The sequence below is a fragment of the Macaca fascicularis genome, chromosome 7 (genome assembly GCF_037993035.2).
Source record: "Macaca fascicularis isolate 582-1 chromosome 7, T2T-MFA8v1.1".
Classification (NCBI taxonomy): Eukaryota; Metazoa; Chordata; class Mammalia; order Primates; family Cercopithecidae; genus Macaca; species Macaca fascicularis.
The window spans coordinates 66778196-66793770 of record NC_088381.1 but is presented as its reverse complement, the minus strand read 5'-3'; the positions used below and the strand labels follow the sequence as shown (position 1 = coordinate 66793770).

General features: G+C 50.2%; 1 pseudogene; it reads left to right on the top strand.

The window, feature by feature from the left end:
- Positions 1-10455, top strand: part of LOC102140943 (golgin subfamily A member 6C-like) — a 107614-nt pseudogene extending 97159 nt beyond the window's left edge.
- The last annotated feature ends 5120 nt before the right edge of the window (positions 10456-15575 follow it).

Below are 15575 nucleotides of genomic sequence, written 5' to 3'. Positions count from 1 at the left end.
GGGCTCCTGTCTGTCCTTTTCCATCCTATATTTGCCATGGAGAACCGTACCTGGCTCGTATGTGCTCAGTAAGTGTTTGTTGAATGAACGCACCTTTCTAAATAACAAGCTGGCAGAAGGGTGGGCTTTTCTCAGACTCCGTCTCTGGAGATTTATGTTACTGTCCCTTCGAGAGAATCCAGATTTAGACTTTGAGTTCTGCAGCTGTGGGCAAAAACCAACAGAGACCCAAATCATCTGTCCTTGAGAGCTTGAGGAGAGTTGACCAGTTCCTGTTGCCATTGGGTCCGAGAACGTTGCCTTTAAAATCCATTCCTGGCCCCTGCCTACCGCTTCCTGGTCTGGGGAATAGAGTTGAGGGGGCCACCCTCAGTCACCTGAATTTGACTCTCCCCACAGAAACAACAGAAGAAACAAGTGGAACATCAGCTGGAAGAAGTAACATGATTTCTTTGTTTGCTCACAACATGGCTGCTGGGTTTGAGGGGCACTCAGATGTAGAGGCTCCAGTCTCATCTCACCCACTCCCAGCCTGGGGAAGAAGGCTCACCCCTCAGATTCCATCCCATCCCCATAGGGTCCCTGATAACTTAGTCCCATGAGTAGACCTGTCCTGGGGCATTGATGGCATTCTGGGGGCATGTCTCTTGCTGTGCCGTCTCTGCTTCCCATGGTAAGAGCTCTGTCTTCCTCTTCCTATAGGAGAAGAAAGCAAACAATGAAATACACAAAGCGCAAATGGAGCAGTTAGAGGTGAGTGGAGGGTGGGGAGTTTTCTCCTGTCCTTCGGAGAATGTTTCTTTCCTTCTCTTTCAGCACTTTCTTGACTTTTCTCCCAAATGTTCAATTCCAGACAATCAACATCCTCATGTTGGAAAAGGCAGACTTGAAGACCACCCTTTACCATACTAAACGTGCCGCCAGACACTTTGAAGGTAGGAATCTGGGCACCCGGTCATCCTTCAACCTGGCACTTTGACAGGTCTTTAGGAGGAGTCCTTTGGGCCCCATCTCAACTTCTGTCATTACAGAAGAGTCCAAGGATCTGGCCAGCCGCCTGCAATACTCCTTGCAGCGTACTCAAGAATTGGAGTGGGCTCTCTCTGCTGTGTCTACACAGCAGCAGGAAGAGGACAGGATGAGTTCAACCAGCTGTCCCGTCCCCTGGCAGCCTGGCTTGCCAGATGGAGGAGTGAGCCTAAAGCTCCCTTCTGCAGGATGCAGTGTCCTGCCCAGAAGGCAGCAGGATCATTTCAAGCTGCTTTTGTGTTTGGTTGTTAGAGGCAGCCTGGGGCTGAGTCAGCTGCTGTGGGTGTGTTGGGGGCACTGTGGGCAGTGAGCACTGGACACAGAGCTCAGAGACCAAGTGCCTGCCCTGCCCTTACCTGGCTGTGGCCTTGGCCAAGTCTTAGGTGGGGTATTGGATACTTGTACTGTGAAGGTACGGAAGAGTACCTTTAGTATGTTACCATTTCTATAAAGAGAGGAAAGTGTTCGTGTATGTGTGTGTGTGTGTACATACTATGATAATGTACATAAAACATGTCTGTAAGTGTTTATAAAAAACTCAGGAGAGAGTAACAAGGCGCCTGGGACGACACTTCCCTTCTGTACCTTCTGAGTTTTGGACTATGCGAATGTATCATCCTTTCAAAAAGCAAACAAAAGATTAATTTCCCCTTTCCTATCTGTGCCCCCACCCCCAGCAAGAAAAATGGGCTTAGAGAATCGGACAGACCTGGGTGTTCAAATCCCAGCTCTGTCTAAGTGATCTTAGGCAAGAACTTAACTTCGAATACTCCATGCTTTTCATCTACACAATAGATGTTTTCCTAGTAACTGTCTCATATGGTGGTAGTGAGGTTTAAATGGGATTGTTAGCATGGTACCTGGTGAACTCCGTAAAGTTTCTAACAGTGGTAGTAACAACAGTAACAACAATGGCAATATTATCTGATCTCTCTGGGCCTCTGTTAGCCAGCTGTAAATTCGATCTTTCTCTGTCCCTTCCAACTTTACTGAGTTCTTTTAAAAACCAGGCCATGGACTTGGAAATGCCTTGATCTTTACAGTCCTCGAGCCGCAGTGAAGCAGTCCTCCAGCAGCAGTTACAGCAGTCCACAAAGGAGCGGGCACTGCTGACGCAGGTGAGGCTTTGCAGAGGAGGGATGTGGAAGGATAATGATCCCCACTGGCCAGGAGCAGGTAAGGACCAGTGACAGCCCTTCCTAACTTCTGTGCCCATCCTTGCAGGTGACAGAGTCACTTAAACAAGTCCAGCTAGAGAGAGATGAATATGCTCAACATATAACAGGAGAGAGGGCCCGGTGGCAGGAGAGGATGTGGAAAATGTCGGTAGAGGTGAGACCTGACCCTTCAGCCCCCACCTTAGATAGGTCACTGGATCTTTCTGGGCATCTGTAAAATGGGACTAGTACAGCCAGACGTGGTCATGGGTCTGGGCTTTGTGGAGGTGGGGGCAGAGAGGGAGATGGTAGCTTGTCCAGCCACCAGCCCCTCTCTCCAGGGCCCTTCCCCTCTGTGCTTTGGGCTTGCACATTGAAGGAGGAGAAGCGTGACATACATCGGATACAGGAACTGGAGAGGAGCTTGTCCGAACTCAAACCCCAGATGGGTAAAATGGGGCTGGTGTGACGTGGGAGCAGGACCAGCATCAGAGGACTGTGGGGGTGGCTTAGAATGCCCCAGGGAGGTGGGTGGATGGAAGGGCTTTGAGGCAGAGGGAAAGAGGTCTGTGCCAGGAGACTGCAAGTTTTGTCATCTCCATGAGCCTCAGGGTCCCCATCAGCAAAGAGGGAGGAGTGCCCATTGTCAGCCACCCACAGTGCTCTCTATCTGAAAGTGGCTTAGAAATTGGCTACCATCAGGTGCAAGGAATCATTAGCAGTGAGGCCAAGTTTGGGAAGCCTGAGAGGAGCTGTGCATCAAGAGGAGGGTTTTATTTTTTCTTTTTGGGTAGGGGGGCGGTGGTTGGGGAATCCAGAGGCCCTTATTGTCTGTTTCCTTTCTCAGCTGAGCCCCTGTCCCCAGCACCCCCAGCAGGGACTTCTGAGGTGAAGCAGCTACAAGATGAGGCCAGGCACCTGAGGAAGGAGGTGGAACGTTTGGAGGGAAAGCTGCAATCCCAGGTGGAAAACAATCAGGCCTTGAGTCTCCTGAGCAAGGAACAAAAGGAGAGCTTTCGGGATCAGGAGGAGAGGCTCTGAGAGCAGGAGGAGAGGAGGGTGCGGGAGCAGGAGAGGGTGCGGGGGCAGGAGAGGGTGCGGGAGCAGGAGAGGGTGCGGGAGCAGGAGAGGGTGCGGGAGCAGGAGGAGCAGAGGCTGCAGGAGCAGGAGAGACTGTGCGCAAAAGGAGAGGCTTCAGAAGCAGCAGGAGAGGCTGCGGGAGCAGGGTGAGAGGCTGCGGGAGCAGGGTGAGAGGCTGCGGGAGCAGGGTGAGAGGCTGCGAAAGCAGGAGGAGAGGCTACGAAAGGAGGAGGAGAGGCTGCGAAAGGAGGAGGAGAGGCTGTGAAAGCAGGAGGAGAGGCTGTGGGATCAGGAGGAGAGGCTACGAAAGCAGGAGGAGAGGCTCGCGCTCTCCCAGAACCACACGCTGGACAAGCAGCTGGCCGAGCCACATTGCAGCTTCGAGGATCTGGTGTGTTGCCCTACCTGTGGAGCCTGCCCTCATCCCTAACCCTCCAGGCCTTTGTTTCCCCACCTGTAAAATGGGGCAGTGTAGCCCTTACATGACATGGTACTTCTAAAGGCACCTGTGAGCCAGAGCTCATCAGGCCCTGCTCTGATGGCTGTTGGGGAGAGGGGATGATTTTTCTAACCTGCCTCCACCCTTCCCGGTGACATGAGAGGCAGACACCAAGTTCTGGGGTCTCCAGCTATAGCGGGTGGCCAATGATTGCTTCTTTCTGTCCAGAACAATGAGAACAAGAGCGCACTGCAGTTGGAGCAGCAAGTAAAGGAACTGCAGGAGAAGCTGGGTGAGGTGAAGGAGACGGTAACCTCTGCCCCATCCAAGAAGGGCTGGGAGGTGGGCACCAGCCTCTGGGGAGGGGAGGTGCCAGGCCAAAGGCAGCTCCAACTGGGGGGTAGGTGACCCCAGCACCCTCCAGGGCAGCCCTATGACTGTTTCTTGCTTCCTGCCCTCTGACTTTTAGAGGTAGGTAGCCCTGGGTTCCTCCCAGCTCTGGACATCATCATCCCAGCTAGAGGCATGGATTCCCCCAATCACAGAGGAAGAGACAGTGGTATGAGAGGCTCCTTATGCCAGGCAAGGTGGCTCATGCGTGTAATCCCAGAACTTTGGGAGGTCAGGAGTTTGAGACCAGCCTGGCCAACAGGGCAAAACCTCATCTCTACTAAAATTACAACAACAACAAAAAATTAGCCAGGCATGATGGCACATGCCTGTAATCCCAGCTACTTGGGAGGCTGAGGCATGAGAATCTCTTGAGCCCGGGAGGTGGAGGTTGCAGTGAGCTGGCATTGCACCACTGCACTCCAGCCTGGGCCACGCATGGCACTCTGTCTCAAAACAAAACAAAAAAGCCTCCTTGGATTCAAACTGGATTCCAGCCTCCATTCCACTGGTCACCATTCAACTACTTTTCATCTCTAAGTCTCTGTTTCTTTAACTTCAAAAGGAAGTTAGCATTTTCCTTACGGAGGTGCTGAGGATTAAATGAGAGAATACATGGAAACATTAGGCATGTAGCACACTTAGCAGATGGTGGTCGGCTCCCTCTGCTTTTCCACCAGTCTGTGGCCTACAGTTTAAATGGTGGGAAGAAGGAGATGAGATTTGAGGCTGGGGGAAGAGGCATGGGGTTCTTGGCAAGGGAGGCAGTCTCTTAGGCCTGGAGCAAGGGGCCAGGGGCCTGGGCAGGTGACAGAGCCCCACAGTTCCCTTGCTACCCTATTAATGGGCCCAGAATCTGGAAGCCAGCCACCATGTGCCCTCATGCCCAGGGTCTTCCTGCAGGTGGAGCTGAAGAGCCAAGAGTCTCAGAGTCTGCAGCAGAAGTGAGACTAGAACCTGCAGCAGTACCTGGCCAGCTATCAGCAGCTGACCTCTGAGAAGGAGGTGCTGCACAGGCAGTTACTGCTGCAGACCCAGCTCATGGACCGGCTGCAGCAGTAGGAAGCTCGGGGCAAAGCGGGGGCTGAGATGGCCTACCAAAAGTTGCAGGAGACCCAGGGGAGGGAGTTGCAGAGGACGGAGCCCTGAGGGGGATGACCTGGCAACCTCCGTGCCTTCTCAGTCTGTTTTCTGTCCCCTTAGGAGTGCCTAGAAGCTGCCAGCCAGCAGAACCAACAGCTAGAGACCCAGCTGAGCGTCATGGCTCTCCCTGGAGAAGGTACAGGAGACCACTCAGAGGAAGAGGAGAAAGCCCCAGGAGGAAGGGACTGTTAGCAGCATAGGATTGAGGAGTTGGAAGAGACCTTTAGAATAGCTGGTCGTTATGCCAATCAGGTGTTTGCACTAAGTTCGTCATCAATATGGTAACCTTCTGGGAGCAGGGGGCCACTAGGTTGCCTAAGGACGAGTGAACTGGCCCAGATCAGAAAGGGAGCAGGTCAGAACTCCTGCACCAACCGGTAGTGGGACTGTGCCTGGGCAATATAGCAAGATCTTGGTTCTTAAAAGGGAAAATTAAGAACAGCAGCTTATTCCCCTCTGGGGAGAGGCTGGCTCAGGGTTACGCAGTGAGGGTGGGGACAGACGTGGGCCCACAGTACTTCCCTTGTTGGGTTGTCTGAGGATCCCTCTGGCCACCTCACCACAGGAGATGGAGGAGGACATCTGGACAGTGAGGAGGAGGAGGTGCCTTGGCCCATGCCAAGTATCCCACAGGACCTGGAGAACCGGGAGGCCATGGTGAGCCTGACTTTCCCTGCCTCCCCTTTGCCACCTTCCTCTGTGGTCCCTCCCAGACTCCCTTATGCTCTTGGTTTCCCTGCCTTCTGATTTCTCTGGGACCCTCACCCTTTCTGGGAGTCAGTGGTCAGACACCATTTCACCTGTGACCAACAGGCACACCCTCTGAGGCCCCAAGGGAAGGGGCTGCACTTCACCTCCCTGCCCCATTTGTTGTGTGTATGCCCCTGTAAGAATACTCACCTCTTGCCTTCAAGTGGCATTCTTCAACTCCACTGGAGCCAGTGCCCAGGAGGAGCAGGCACGGCCATGTAGGCAGCGGAAGGTGCAAAGGCTGTGCTGCCCACACATGGTTTACCTGGTGGCCTCGGCTTGGAAGGAGCCAGAGGCAGAGGCCCCAGCCCCAAGGACTGGGGATGAGTTTGTGTGTGGGGAGAGCTACTGGGCCCTGAGGGAGGCCATGGAGAAGGTGAAGGTGAGTGAGTCCTGGCATGGGCCAAAAAATGTGGGGGCGGGACAGGACAGGTCACTCTCGAGATGTGACCCCATTATTTTGGCTCCAGAGCGGCTTTATGGACCTCCCGAAGGAGAAGGCGGACGGGAAGGAGCAGGTGGAAAAACTAGAGCTTGGATTCATCCAGCTCTCTGAAGCAACAGACAGCATGAGTGAGCTGGAGACCAGGGCATGGCAAGGGGAGCTGCAGGGCCACTGGAGGGCCCCAGCCTCTGACCCCTGTCCTCTTGCAGGAGAGTACGTCACAGTATATGAGAGCCAAGGGGCAGTGCCAAACACGTGGCACCAGGATATGGAGGATGTCATTAGGCTGGCCCAGAACGAGGAGGAGATGAAAGTAGGGAGTGCAACACCTCTACGGGGGTGGGGTTGGGCGTGGGTGGTGGTGGTGCCACCTCCAGCTCCAGTGTGGCAGCTGAGCGCCCCTCCATTCAGGTGAATATGCTGGAACTGCCGAAGCTGGTGTTGCCGCTTGTGGGCGACCACGAGGGGCATGGCAAATTCTTCGCCACTCCCCAGAACCCTGCTGATGAGCCCGCTCCAGGGGCTCCAGCCCCCGAGGAACTTGGGGCTGCTGGCAAGCAGGGTGGTGAGTAGAGCCCTCAGGTGGGGTGGGCAGGCAGGAGCAGGGGAGGCTGGCCCTGCACTGAGATCCCTGCCTCCCTCTCTCTGAAGATTTTTCTGAGGTGAGCCTGGACAACAGCGTGGAGCCCACACCAGGAGAGGCCAGGAAGGTTCTCCCCATGACAACCCCACTGCAGAGCAGATCGTGCACCTGCTTCCTGTAATGCAGGACACCCAGGAGCACCCAGGCTTGGCCACCAAACGCTGCATGCCATTCTTTTACCGGGCATCCTAGAACAGGGAGATAAACATCATCATCATCTAAGAGCTGGTCAAGAAATTGAAAAACAACAACAACAAAAAGTTATGGCGTTAATCTCGTACACGATTCATTTACTTCATCTGAATGTTAGAGCCACTCATGTTCATTTGTGTTTCTAATTTACAGTTTAAATTTATTTGTAGAAAATTAGGGAGAGTGGATCTTTCCCTGATGTTCACTCTCGCATCCTTTAGCATTTTTGTTTTTTAATTTGATAATTGTAAGTCGTTAGCTCGCATATCGAGTTTGCCTTTACCTGGTGGGAGTTCAAGCACACAAAGACCCACTATTTGCGCAAAATTATTCTTGCTGGTTTGGAATAGGCTGCCATGGTTTTTAAAATGTTTTTGCAGCATGTATGTTCATTACAGAATTCAGATAAAATTTGCTTATGTTCTGATATTATGTTTGCTCGAATCCTAATCACAGCGAGCTCTTCATTAGCTCAATATATGGTTTGCCCTCAAGTGCACACTGTTTATTACTTTGTAATATGCCACTGTGAGTAGTGACATTTACAGTTGTTTAAAGGCTGAGAACTGGAAACAGCCTTTCCTCTATTTTCTGTGTATTGGGGATGGGTGTAATAACATTTGGGGGAGCTTTTTAAATCTCACAGAAGAGGAAAGTGGCCTGCTTTGGCAGGTGCCTGCAGGATACAGTGTGTTTCCTTCGTTCTGGTGCCAAGAATGAGCGCGGTACTATGGTAGTTCCCTTAGGATTTGTATGTGCTCTGGGCTCATGAAGATATTGCATCATGAGCTGTGGCCTTTGTACTCTTTCTCAATGACCTAAAAAGGGATTATTTCTGAGGAAGGAAAGGCTCCCATCATTGACTGTGGATAGGGAAAACCTTTTCTAGCTTAGCGCAAATATATACAATACATTTTAAAATCAGAGTCCATGTTACCTATTTCAATCACATGACTACAGGTCCCATCACACAAAAGGGCACTGGTTGGCATTCTTCTTTATGTAATTAGTAAAGATCATAAGAAATCCTTTCAGAGTTTTAATGTCCCTGGAACAGGCATACAGGCTTTAGTCAAGAATTAATTCTAGTGAAGGAAAGCTGTGTGACACCTGGCATTCCTCTATGTTCATGGAGCTTTTTTGAGACTAGAATATTGATTTTACCATCTAGACCTCTCTGGCTAATACCTTTTCTTCAACCACATAGGTTACTCTCATATAGGAATTTACTTCTTTTCCTTGAATGGAAAACACTTAAAAAATAACAACCATTATTATAAACCAATATATGTGAGAGTACTTAGTTGAAACAAAAAGAAGTTTTAGTAGACAGTATTCTACTACATTTGAAAATCAAGGAGATGTTTATGCAACTTAAAATGTGTACAAACTGCAGTGCAATCTACTGTTTGTGAATGTCAGAGTATTTTGAGGAAAAGTGTCTATACAATTACAGAGTTATATTTCCTCACAAAGTTCTTTATGAAGAGTGAAATATGTTCTTATACCTCTCAGTTTCAGTTAGAGGCATATTTTGTGTCATACTTATGTTCATGTGCCTGTACATGATGAGTGAATTATTTCAGTCATACATTGCCTAAATAATAACTTTATGATGCTTGGGAAAGAACAGCTAAAACTTCATGAAGTTCTAATGTCTCTGTTCCAAAATACGTCACATTATTAGAATGTAGGGATACATTATTAGAATGTATGCGCACTCCCTGGGGTGGGCATTTCTAGTTACTAGACCATCTCCATTTTTAGTATTTGGCATCCTCATTATACTTTTATAAATATGACATTAATAGGAGAGCAATAATACAATTTTACTGTTGGAATAAGAGATTTGCCTGCATTCACTGAAAGAGTGCAAATACTGGGTGCTTGTGACTTCAACTGACTCTTCCAAATTGTATGAATTTATCAGTTTATTAGATAAGTCCAGTTTCAGAATGATAAAGAAAAACTGTTAGACCAAATAATGTGGTTAATTAACAGTGGTACAATTTCTTGCCTGAGGGTTTAAAATAGACTTGAGGTCCTGTTCTTACCTTCTATTTTGTGAACTTGCCGCTTTTGCATTATTTGATTCACTTGAAAGACAGTTACTTTAAGTCCATTTAAAACCCTCGGGCTAGAAATCGTACCACTGTTAATTAGCCACATTATTTGGTCTAACAGTTTTTCTTTATCATTCTGAAACTGGGTTTACCTAATACATTGATAAATTATTTTGAAGGAATTTTTATAGTTCCAGTCACTTCACTTTTACCCTGACACATATAAATGACTAGGAATGACCTTCAGATCGCATTTAGCATCTGTAACCAATCTGACAATAATGTGTTCATCAGGGACCTATGGATTAAATCACATACTGGCATATTTAAGCTGAATATCAGCCTGGAAAATAAATGTACTATATTAACTGAAATACCACTCTTTGTGTAGGTATTTTGTCATATGTTTAAGACAAAGCTAAAAAGAATGGAAATCATATCACAATAACTTAAGTCTTTCTTCAAAGTGCATGCAGTCTTTTGCAATACCTCATTCAGCCAAGTATTTGTTCTCTTCTTCATTCAGTATAAGGCAGCTTTCAGTTTGCTTAGAAGGCAACATTAGAAGGTTAGAGTTCATCAGAAATACATAATTTTAAAATGTGAGTTCAACTGAATAAATTTTAATTTCTGTAGGAAATAATCAAAATACCTGTTAAAAGATTGCAATATATGATAATTATTTTTAAAGTATCTGGCTAAACCTGATAGATTTTCTGGAAATGAATAAAATCAGTTCTAAAACCAAAGCTGATTTTTAGAAAATGTGAAAATATAAATCAGCCCTATCCATAATAGTTTCTCCAAAACTTTATCTTACAGAGTTACTTTAAAATAATATAACTATTCAAAAATGTAACTGCTATGTTAATGTTTTGAAATAAGTTAAAACATTTTAAAATATGAATACTGTAGTTTAAAACAAAGAAACTGGGGGAAGGAAAAGTAGAGAAATAAAGTCCAAAGCTTTATTTGCCAAGTTTTCTTAGAATGACTTTTACCAATTTATGAATTCTTATTAACAGAATGTATAATGGAAATACTGAAAGACTTTTGTCTAAAGTGGCATTATTGACTGCTATCATGATATACTGTAATGTAATAAATTATGAAATTGTTGCAAAGTGTTGTTTTTGCCTTAAAATTTTGTGTGTCTTGAAAACTATAGCATTAAAGGTATTGAGACTGCAAATGCTGAGCACACTTGGCGTGAGATCATCGGTTTTTATTTTTACAAAATTGTAACTATGCAAGTGTATTTATTAAAAGAACACAAACTGAAAAGAAGTTATGGGAATTAAAAAAACTGTGCGGTAAAAAGTTATGAGATAAAAAATGCTGTGGAGAAGTTGTGGCAAAAAAAAGTAGAGAAAAGTTATATGAAATTTTTTTTTAAAAAGTTATGAAAAACAAGTTATGGAATTTCAAAAAACATCATGGGATAAAAATAAAAATAAATAAAAGCAGGCCCCTATCAGCATAAGCCTGGAGAAGTGGGTCTGGAGTCTTCACCCCCACCATGTACCAACCAACCCTTCCCAGTTACCCCTTTAACATTAGGGTAGCAAGACAAGACCCCTGTCTAATGGAGGGAGACAAACAGACCCTTTCCCATGCTGACCAGGGCTGAGTCCTTACATTTCTGGATGGTGATGTTTGTTATTTAGGAGCCAGAGGCTGGTGGAGCTGGTTTGTTTGGAGGTGGTCTGATGGCCTCTCTACTCTCACCAAAGGAAATTTTCCCTCAGGGGGGGCTCCCATCTTATTCACAGAGGCAGCTGAGGCAGGACAATGGGGCTAACTGTGGACCAGGCAAGGGCACAGCCTGCTGGGGTGGCCCCCCTTCCCCAGTGTACATACAGTATCTGTGTAACATTTTGTATATTCCTGGGGTAGGGCCACCCCCTGTATCATGGAGGTTGGAGCTGGCATAAGAGGAGAAGGTTCTAAGCATTTGTGGCTGGGAAACTTATTTATTGCTAGCATAGTACAGAGGAAGGAGGCAGGGATGGGGTTGTGGGTGATGCGACTCCTGTTTTTTTTGCTTTTCATTTTGGAATAAATGGATTTGGCCATACTGCTCGGCCTGGTGTGTTCCCATTTCCCTCACTGGGTCCTGCAGTTTGTCCCACTGAACGAGGAGCCCCAGAGTGTCTGAGCATGTCCAGCTGGGCTGTTGGGGACCTTCCAGGCCTGTTACCTGTATGCTGCCTGGTGACACCTGGTGGATTTCACGGGGACTGCCATGGTGCCTATGGGGCACAGTCCAGCCCTGACAGCCAACAGGCTCAGAAGCCTGATCTAGTGGTAGCCGGGAAGACAGATTCCAGCACCCAAGGCCACTGACTTCCATCCACCCCAGGCATCTTCCTTTCTGTCCCCTTGCCTCCCTCTCCTGTCTGCACCTGGTAGCCTGTTGTGTCTGTCCCTGCAGAGTGCTGGCTACCCCGCAGGCTCCTCCAGGCTGAGTTCATGGCCATGCCTGCTAATGGCCAGAGTCAGCTTCACAGGATAAGAGTCAGCTAAGCTCCAGGGGCTTTCCAGGAAGTGTCCCTTGGAAAGGCTGTGGCCTTTTCACTGCTCCCAACAGCATTCTAGAAATGGCTTGGCCTTTTCCCTCCCCTGAGCTGCACAGAGAACACAGCCAGCACAGGCCACATTCCCTGTCATCCAGAAACAGGTTTGATTCTCAGCTGACGGACAGCAGGACTGGTAGAGACTGTCAGGCCACACGGCTGCCTGCACAGCACCCCCATGCTTGGTGGAGGGTGGGAGGGATGGCGGGGGTTGGCTGTCCACAGGCTGGGCATGACAGGGAGGCTCACTGGAGGTGGCACACTTTGGAGGGGCGATGTCGGGGGATAGCTTTCTCTTCTTTGGCCACAAGACTTCAAAAGGACAGCACGGGGACTGATTCCTAGTGCTAGAAGCAAGGTGATCGGCCACGTGTGTGTGTGTGTGTGTATATATGTATATTACTATTTATAGCTATTTACAGAACAGGGCAGGGGCATACCACAGAGGGGGCACAAGTTTTCAGCAACAGTCACAGCTGGAAGTGTCAGCTCACCACTACAACAGACTAAGTCACAGATGAAGGCTTTAGGAGTGGGGATCCACTGTCAAGTCACAGGACACCCGCACAGGCAGGCTTGGAAAGGGAGGCCTCCGAGAAGAGAGGATCTGTTTAGAGGTCAAAGTGGGGCCTGGGGCTTTTAGGACGGGATGGACTTGCCTGACCCGTTCAGCGGGCAGTTGGAAAGAAAGCAGAGAGAAAACGGATTAAAGAAAAGCCAGAGCTGGTGAGGCAAGCACAAAGCAGTGGTATGCTGCAGCAGCTGTGGGAGGGCTGGAGAGGGAAGGGCGCAGGTTGCGGGTGTGGCAAGGTTCCTGGAACACAAGGACTGGAAGGGAAAGGGGAGGAAGATAGAGGGAGAAGCTGAAGCTTCTTAGGCGGTGCCTGGGGGCTGTGGCAGCCGTCTCCACCCCACACACGCTGGCCTCTCCCAAGGCACCCAGGCAGTGCACCCATAGTTCAGACCAATGCTCAGCCCTCTTGGGTTTCTCCCTTCTCTGGTCACCCTGTCTTCCAACCCACGGCTCTGGGCCACCTCTTGCTTGGGGAGCCCCACCCAACAGCCACCAGGCTTGTTAGAGAAGGGGTGCTGCTTGGACCAAAATGGCGAAGCTATAAGGGATGGATGACTGGAGTGAGCGCCAGAGGCCCCTCTGTGTGGTCTGAAAGCCCAGGGTCCTCTGAGGGGACACTGGGGAAGGCAGGGAGGGCAGGCAGCCAGATGCCACTGGCCATAGACTTATAAGTCTAAGAGGGGAGCCTCGACTGGTTGGTGGAGGGGCTGCAGGTTGCATAGGTGAGGCTAGGCCCTTCCTGCTGGGAAAAGCAGAAGAGGGAGAGTCCATGGCAGGACAGGCAGGTGAGCTCACTAGGTGGAGCTCAGCTGGGCCAGCAGGCACTGTGGTCTCCTTGGCTGAATAGCACAGGCGACCTCTAGGAGCAACAGACCAAGGTGTGTGAGCCCACTGGCCAGTGGTAATGCTTCAGTGGGGGCCAGGGACCGTGCCTTTGGTCACACGCTAGCAGCTATGATGGTACCTGGGAGAGAGGGAAGGGGGCTGTGTGTCCTTACCTGGCCTGTGGAGTGTGTTGTGGGATGACCGTGTGCATGGGACTCTCACCTAGATCGCCACTGGAGTGCCAACAGATAGAGAAGGTGGGACCCTGACAATCACCCTTGCTCTGCAGTGGATTCGGCTTTCGGCACTCCCAGGGAGGCTGGGAGCTGGATACCCTGCCCTGGCAGCTTGACTCAGACTGCACGACAAGTATGGCATGCCCAGGATGATGTTCCTAGGCTCAGTGTGTGGGTCAGAAGCAAGTCAACAGGCCCTGCTCCCCACCCCTTGGAAGGGACTGCCACCCTTCTGACTTAGTTCTGACTAAGGCCTGGGAAGCCATGACTCAGAGCATGGGTCCCCAGAGTCTCTTTGGGCCAGCCGGGCTGCTGCAGACAGATAGGAAGCACGTCTGACGCTCCTCCAACCTCAGGCAGCACAGCGGGGCTGGGACTCATGCTAGCTTGCTGAGCGACTTGCTTTCCTGAGTGAACTCTGGCAGGCTGCCCTCTCTATGCAAAGTCACAGCTGCGGCCTGCTTGGGGCCCTCTCCCTCTTCCACCTGCTTAGGGTGGCCTGGAACTTGGAGGTGGGCAGTCAGAGCCTAGGAATTGACTGTGTCATCAAGGCATGTGCCCTTGGGCCAGTTACTTCCTCTCAGAGCTTTGGGCTCCTCCTCTGAAGATGGGGTGTGTTGGTGTGAAATGAGGTGAGCATGTTGAGTTGGGGAGCAGCAGGACACACACCAGCAGGCAGCCACCCTGTCCATGCTCCCTCCCTCCCAAGTCCTGGGACAGATGCTCATTGCCAAGGGGTTCAGCCTCTGATATTGTTTCTCGGTCTCAGTCCCTAAGGAGTAATTTATTTTTCTTTTCTTTTCTCTTTTTTTTTTTTTTTTTTTTTTTTAGATGCAGTCTCCCTCTGTCGCCCAGGCTGGAGTGCAAAGGTGCAATCTCAGCTTACTGCAACCTCCGCCCCCGGATTCAAGCGATTCTCCTTCCTCAGCCTCCCAAGTAGCTGGGATTACAGGTGCCCACCACCGCACCTGGCTAATTTTTATATTTTTAGCAGAGATGGGGTTTCACCCCATTGGCCAGGCTGGTTTGAAACTCCTGACCTCAGGTGATCTGCCTGCCTCAGGCTCCCAAAGCCCTGGGATTACAGGCGTGAGCCACCGCACCCAGCCAGGAGTGATTTTCAGTGGTATCCACTCCGTCCTCAGCATACACCCAGCCCTGAGTGGCTGTGGCTGCCACATGCAGGCTCCAGGGCCACACTCCTCTTTTGTCCAGGGATGTCATATGCTGGAGAATAGAATGTGAGAGGTGACCCCTGTAGGCTGCAGGGCGACCTCTCTGAACCTTAGTGTCCCCACCTGGAGAAGGGGTGTAACACCTTCCAAGGGGAGGGCTGAGGAGGAAATTGTCAACGGCTGAGTCCAAGGCTCACAGACAGAGGGTAGGGTCAGCTCCAGGGCTGGGCCTGGGCCTGGGAGGACAGTGTCTGCCCCTTCCCCAGCCTCCCGCCCCTGGCCAGGACAGGATCCTTTTGAAAGCACCTTCATGCCCCTCTGTTCCCTGCTGTGGGCACCACTGTCTGGCTCCATGGGACTAGATTTTATGGGAGGGGAAGGGGCTGTGGGTAGGCAGGTGCCTGGTGTTGAACCGTTAATCAGCATGGTAGGAACCTGTTGCTGGGGCTGGTGGTGGGAAAGGGGCCAACCTGAGGCAGTGGCAATTAGCCCGGCCCTATCTCTGGGCACAGAGATGAAGGGACATGTGGGGACACAGTAGGGCACAGCTGGCCAGCCTGCTTTTCCCCTCTCTGCCCGCTTTTTGCAGAAGATTCAACAGATAGAATAGACAGGGCCAAGGAGGTGCCCATGGGGGCCCCAGTCCCCAGTACTCCAGGGGGCAGTCCCTGCAAGTGACGAGGTGGGCCCAATCCCTGTGTAACAGGTCTCTGAGGACCACAGAGTGGAGCCCCAGGGGAGGCTGGGAGCCTGAGCTGGAGGCAGGTAGCAAGAAAGGGCCAAGCTGTGCCCCTGCCCAGAAGACCTTCCTGCCCCCAGAACCCCACCCTCTGCAGACAGGCCTCTTTGGGCAGCAGC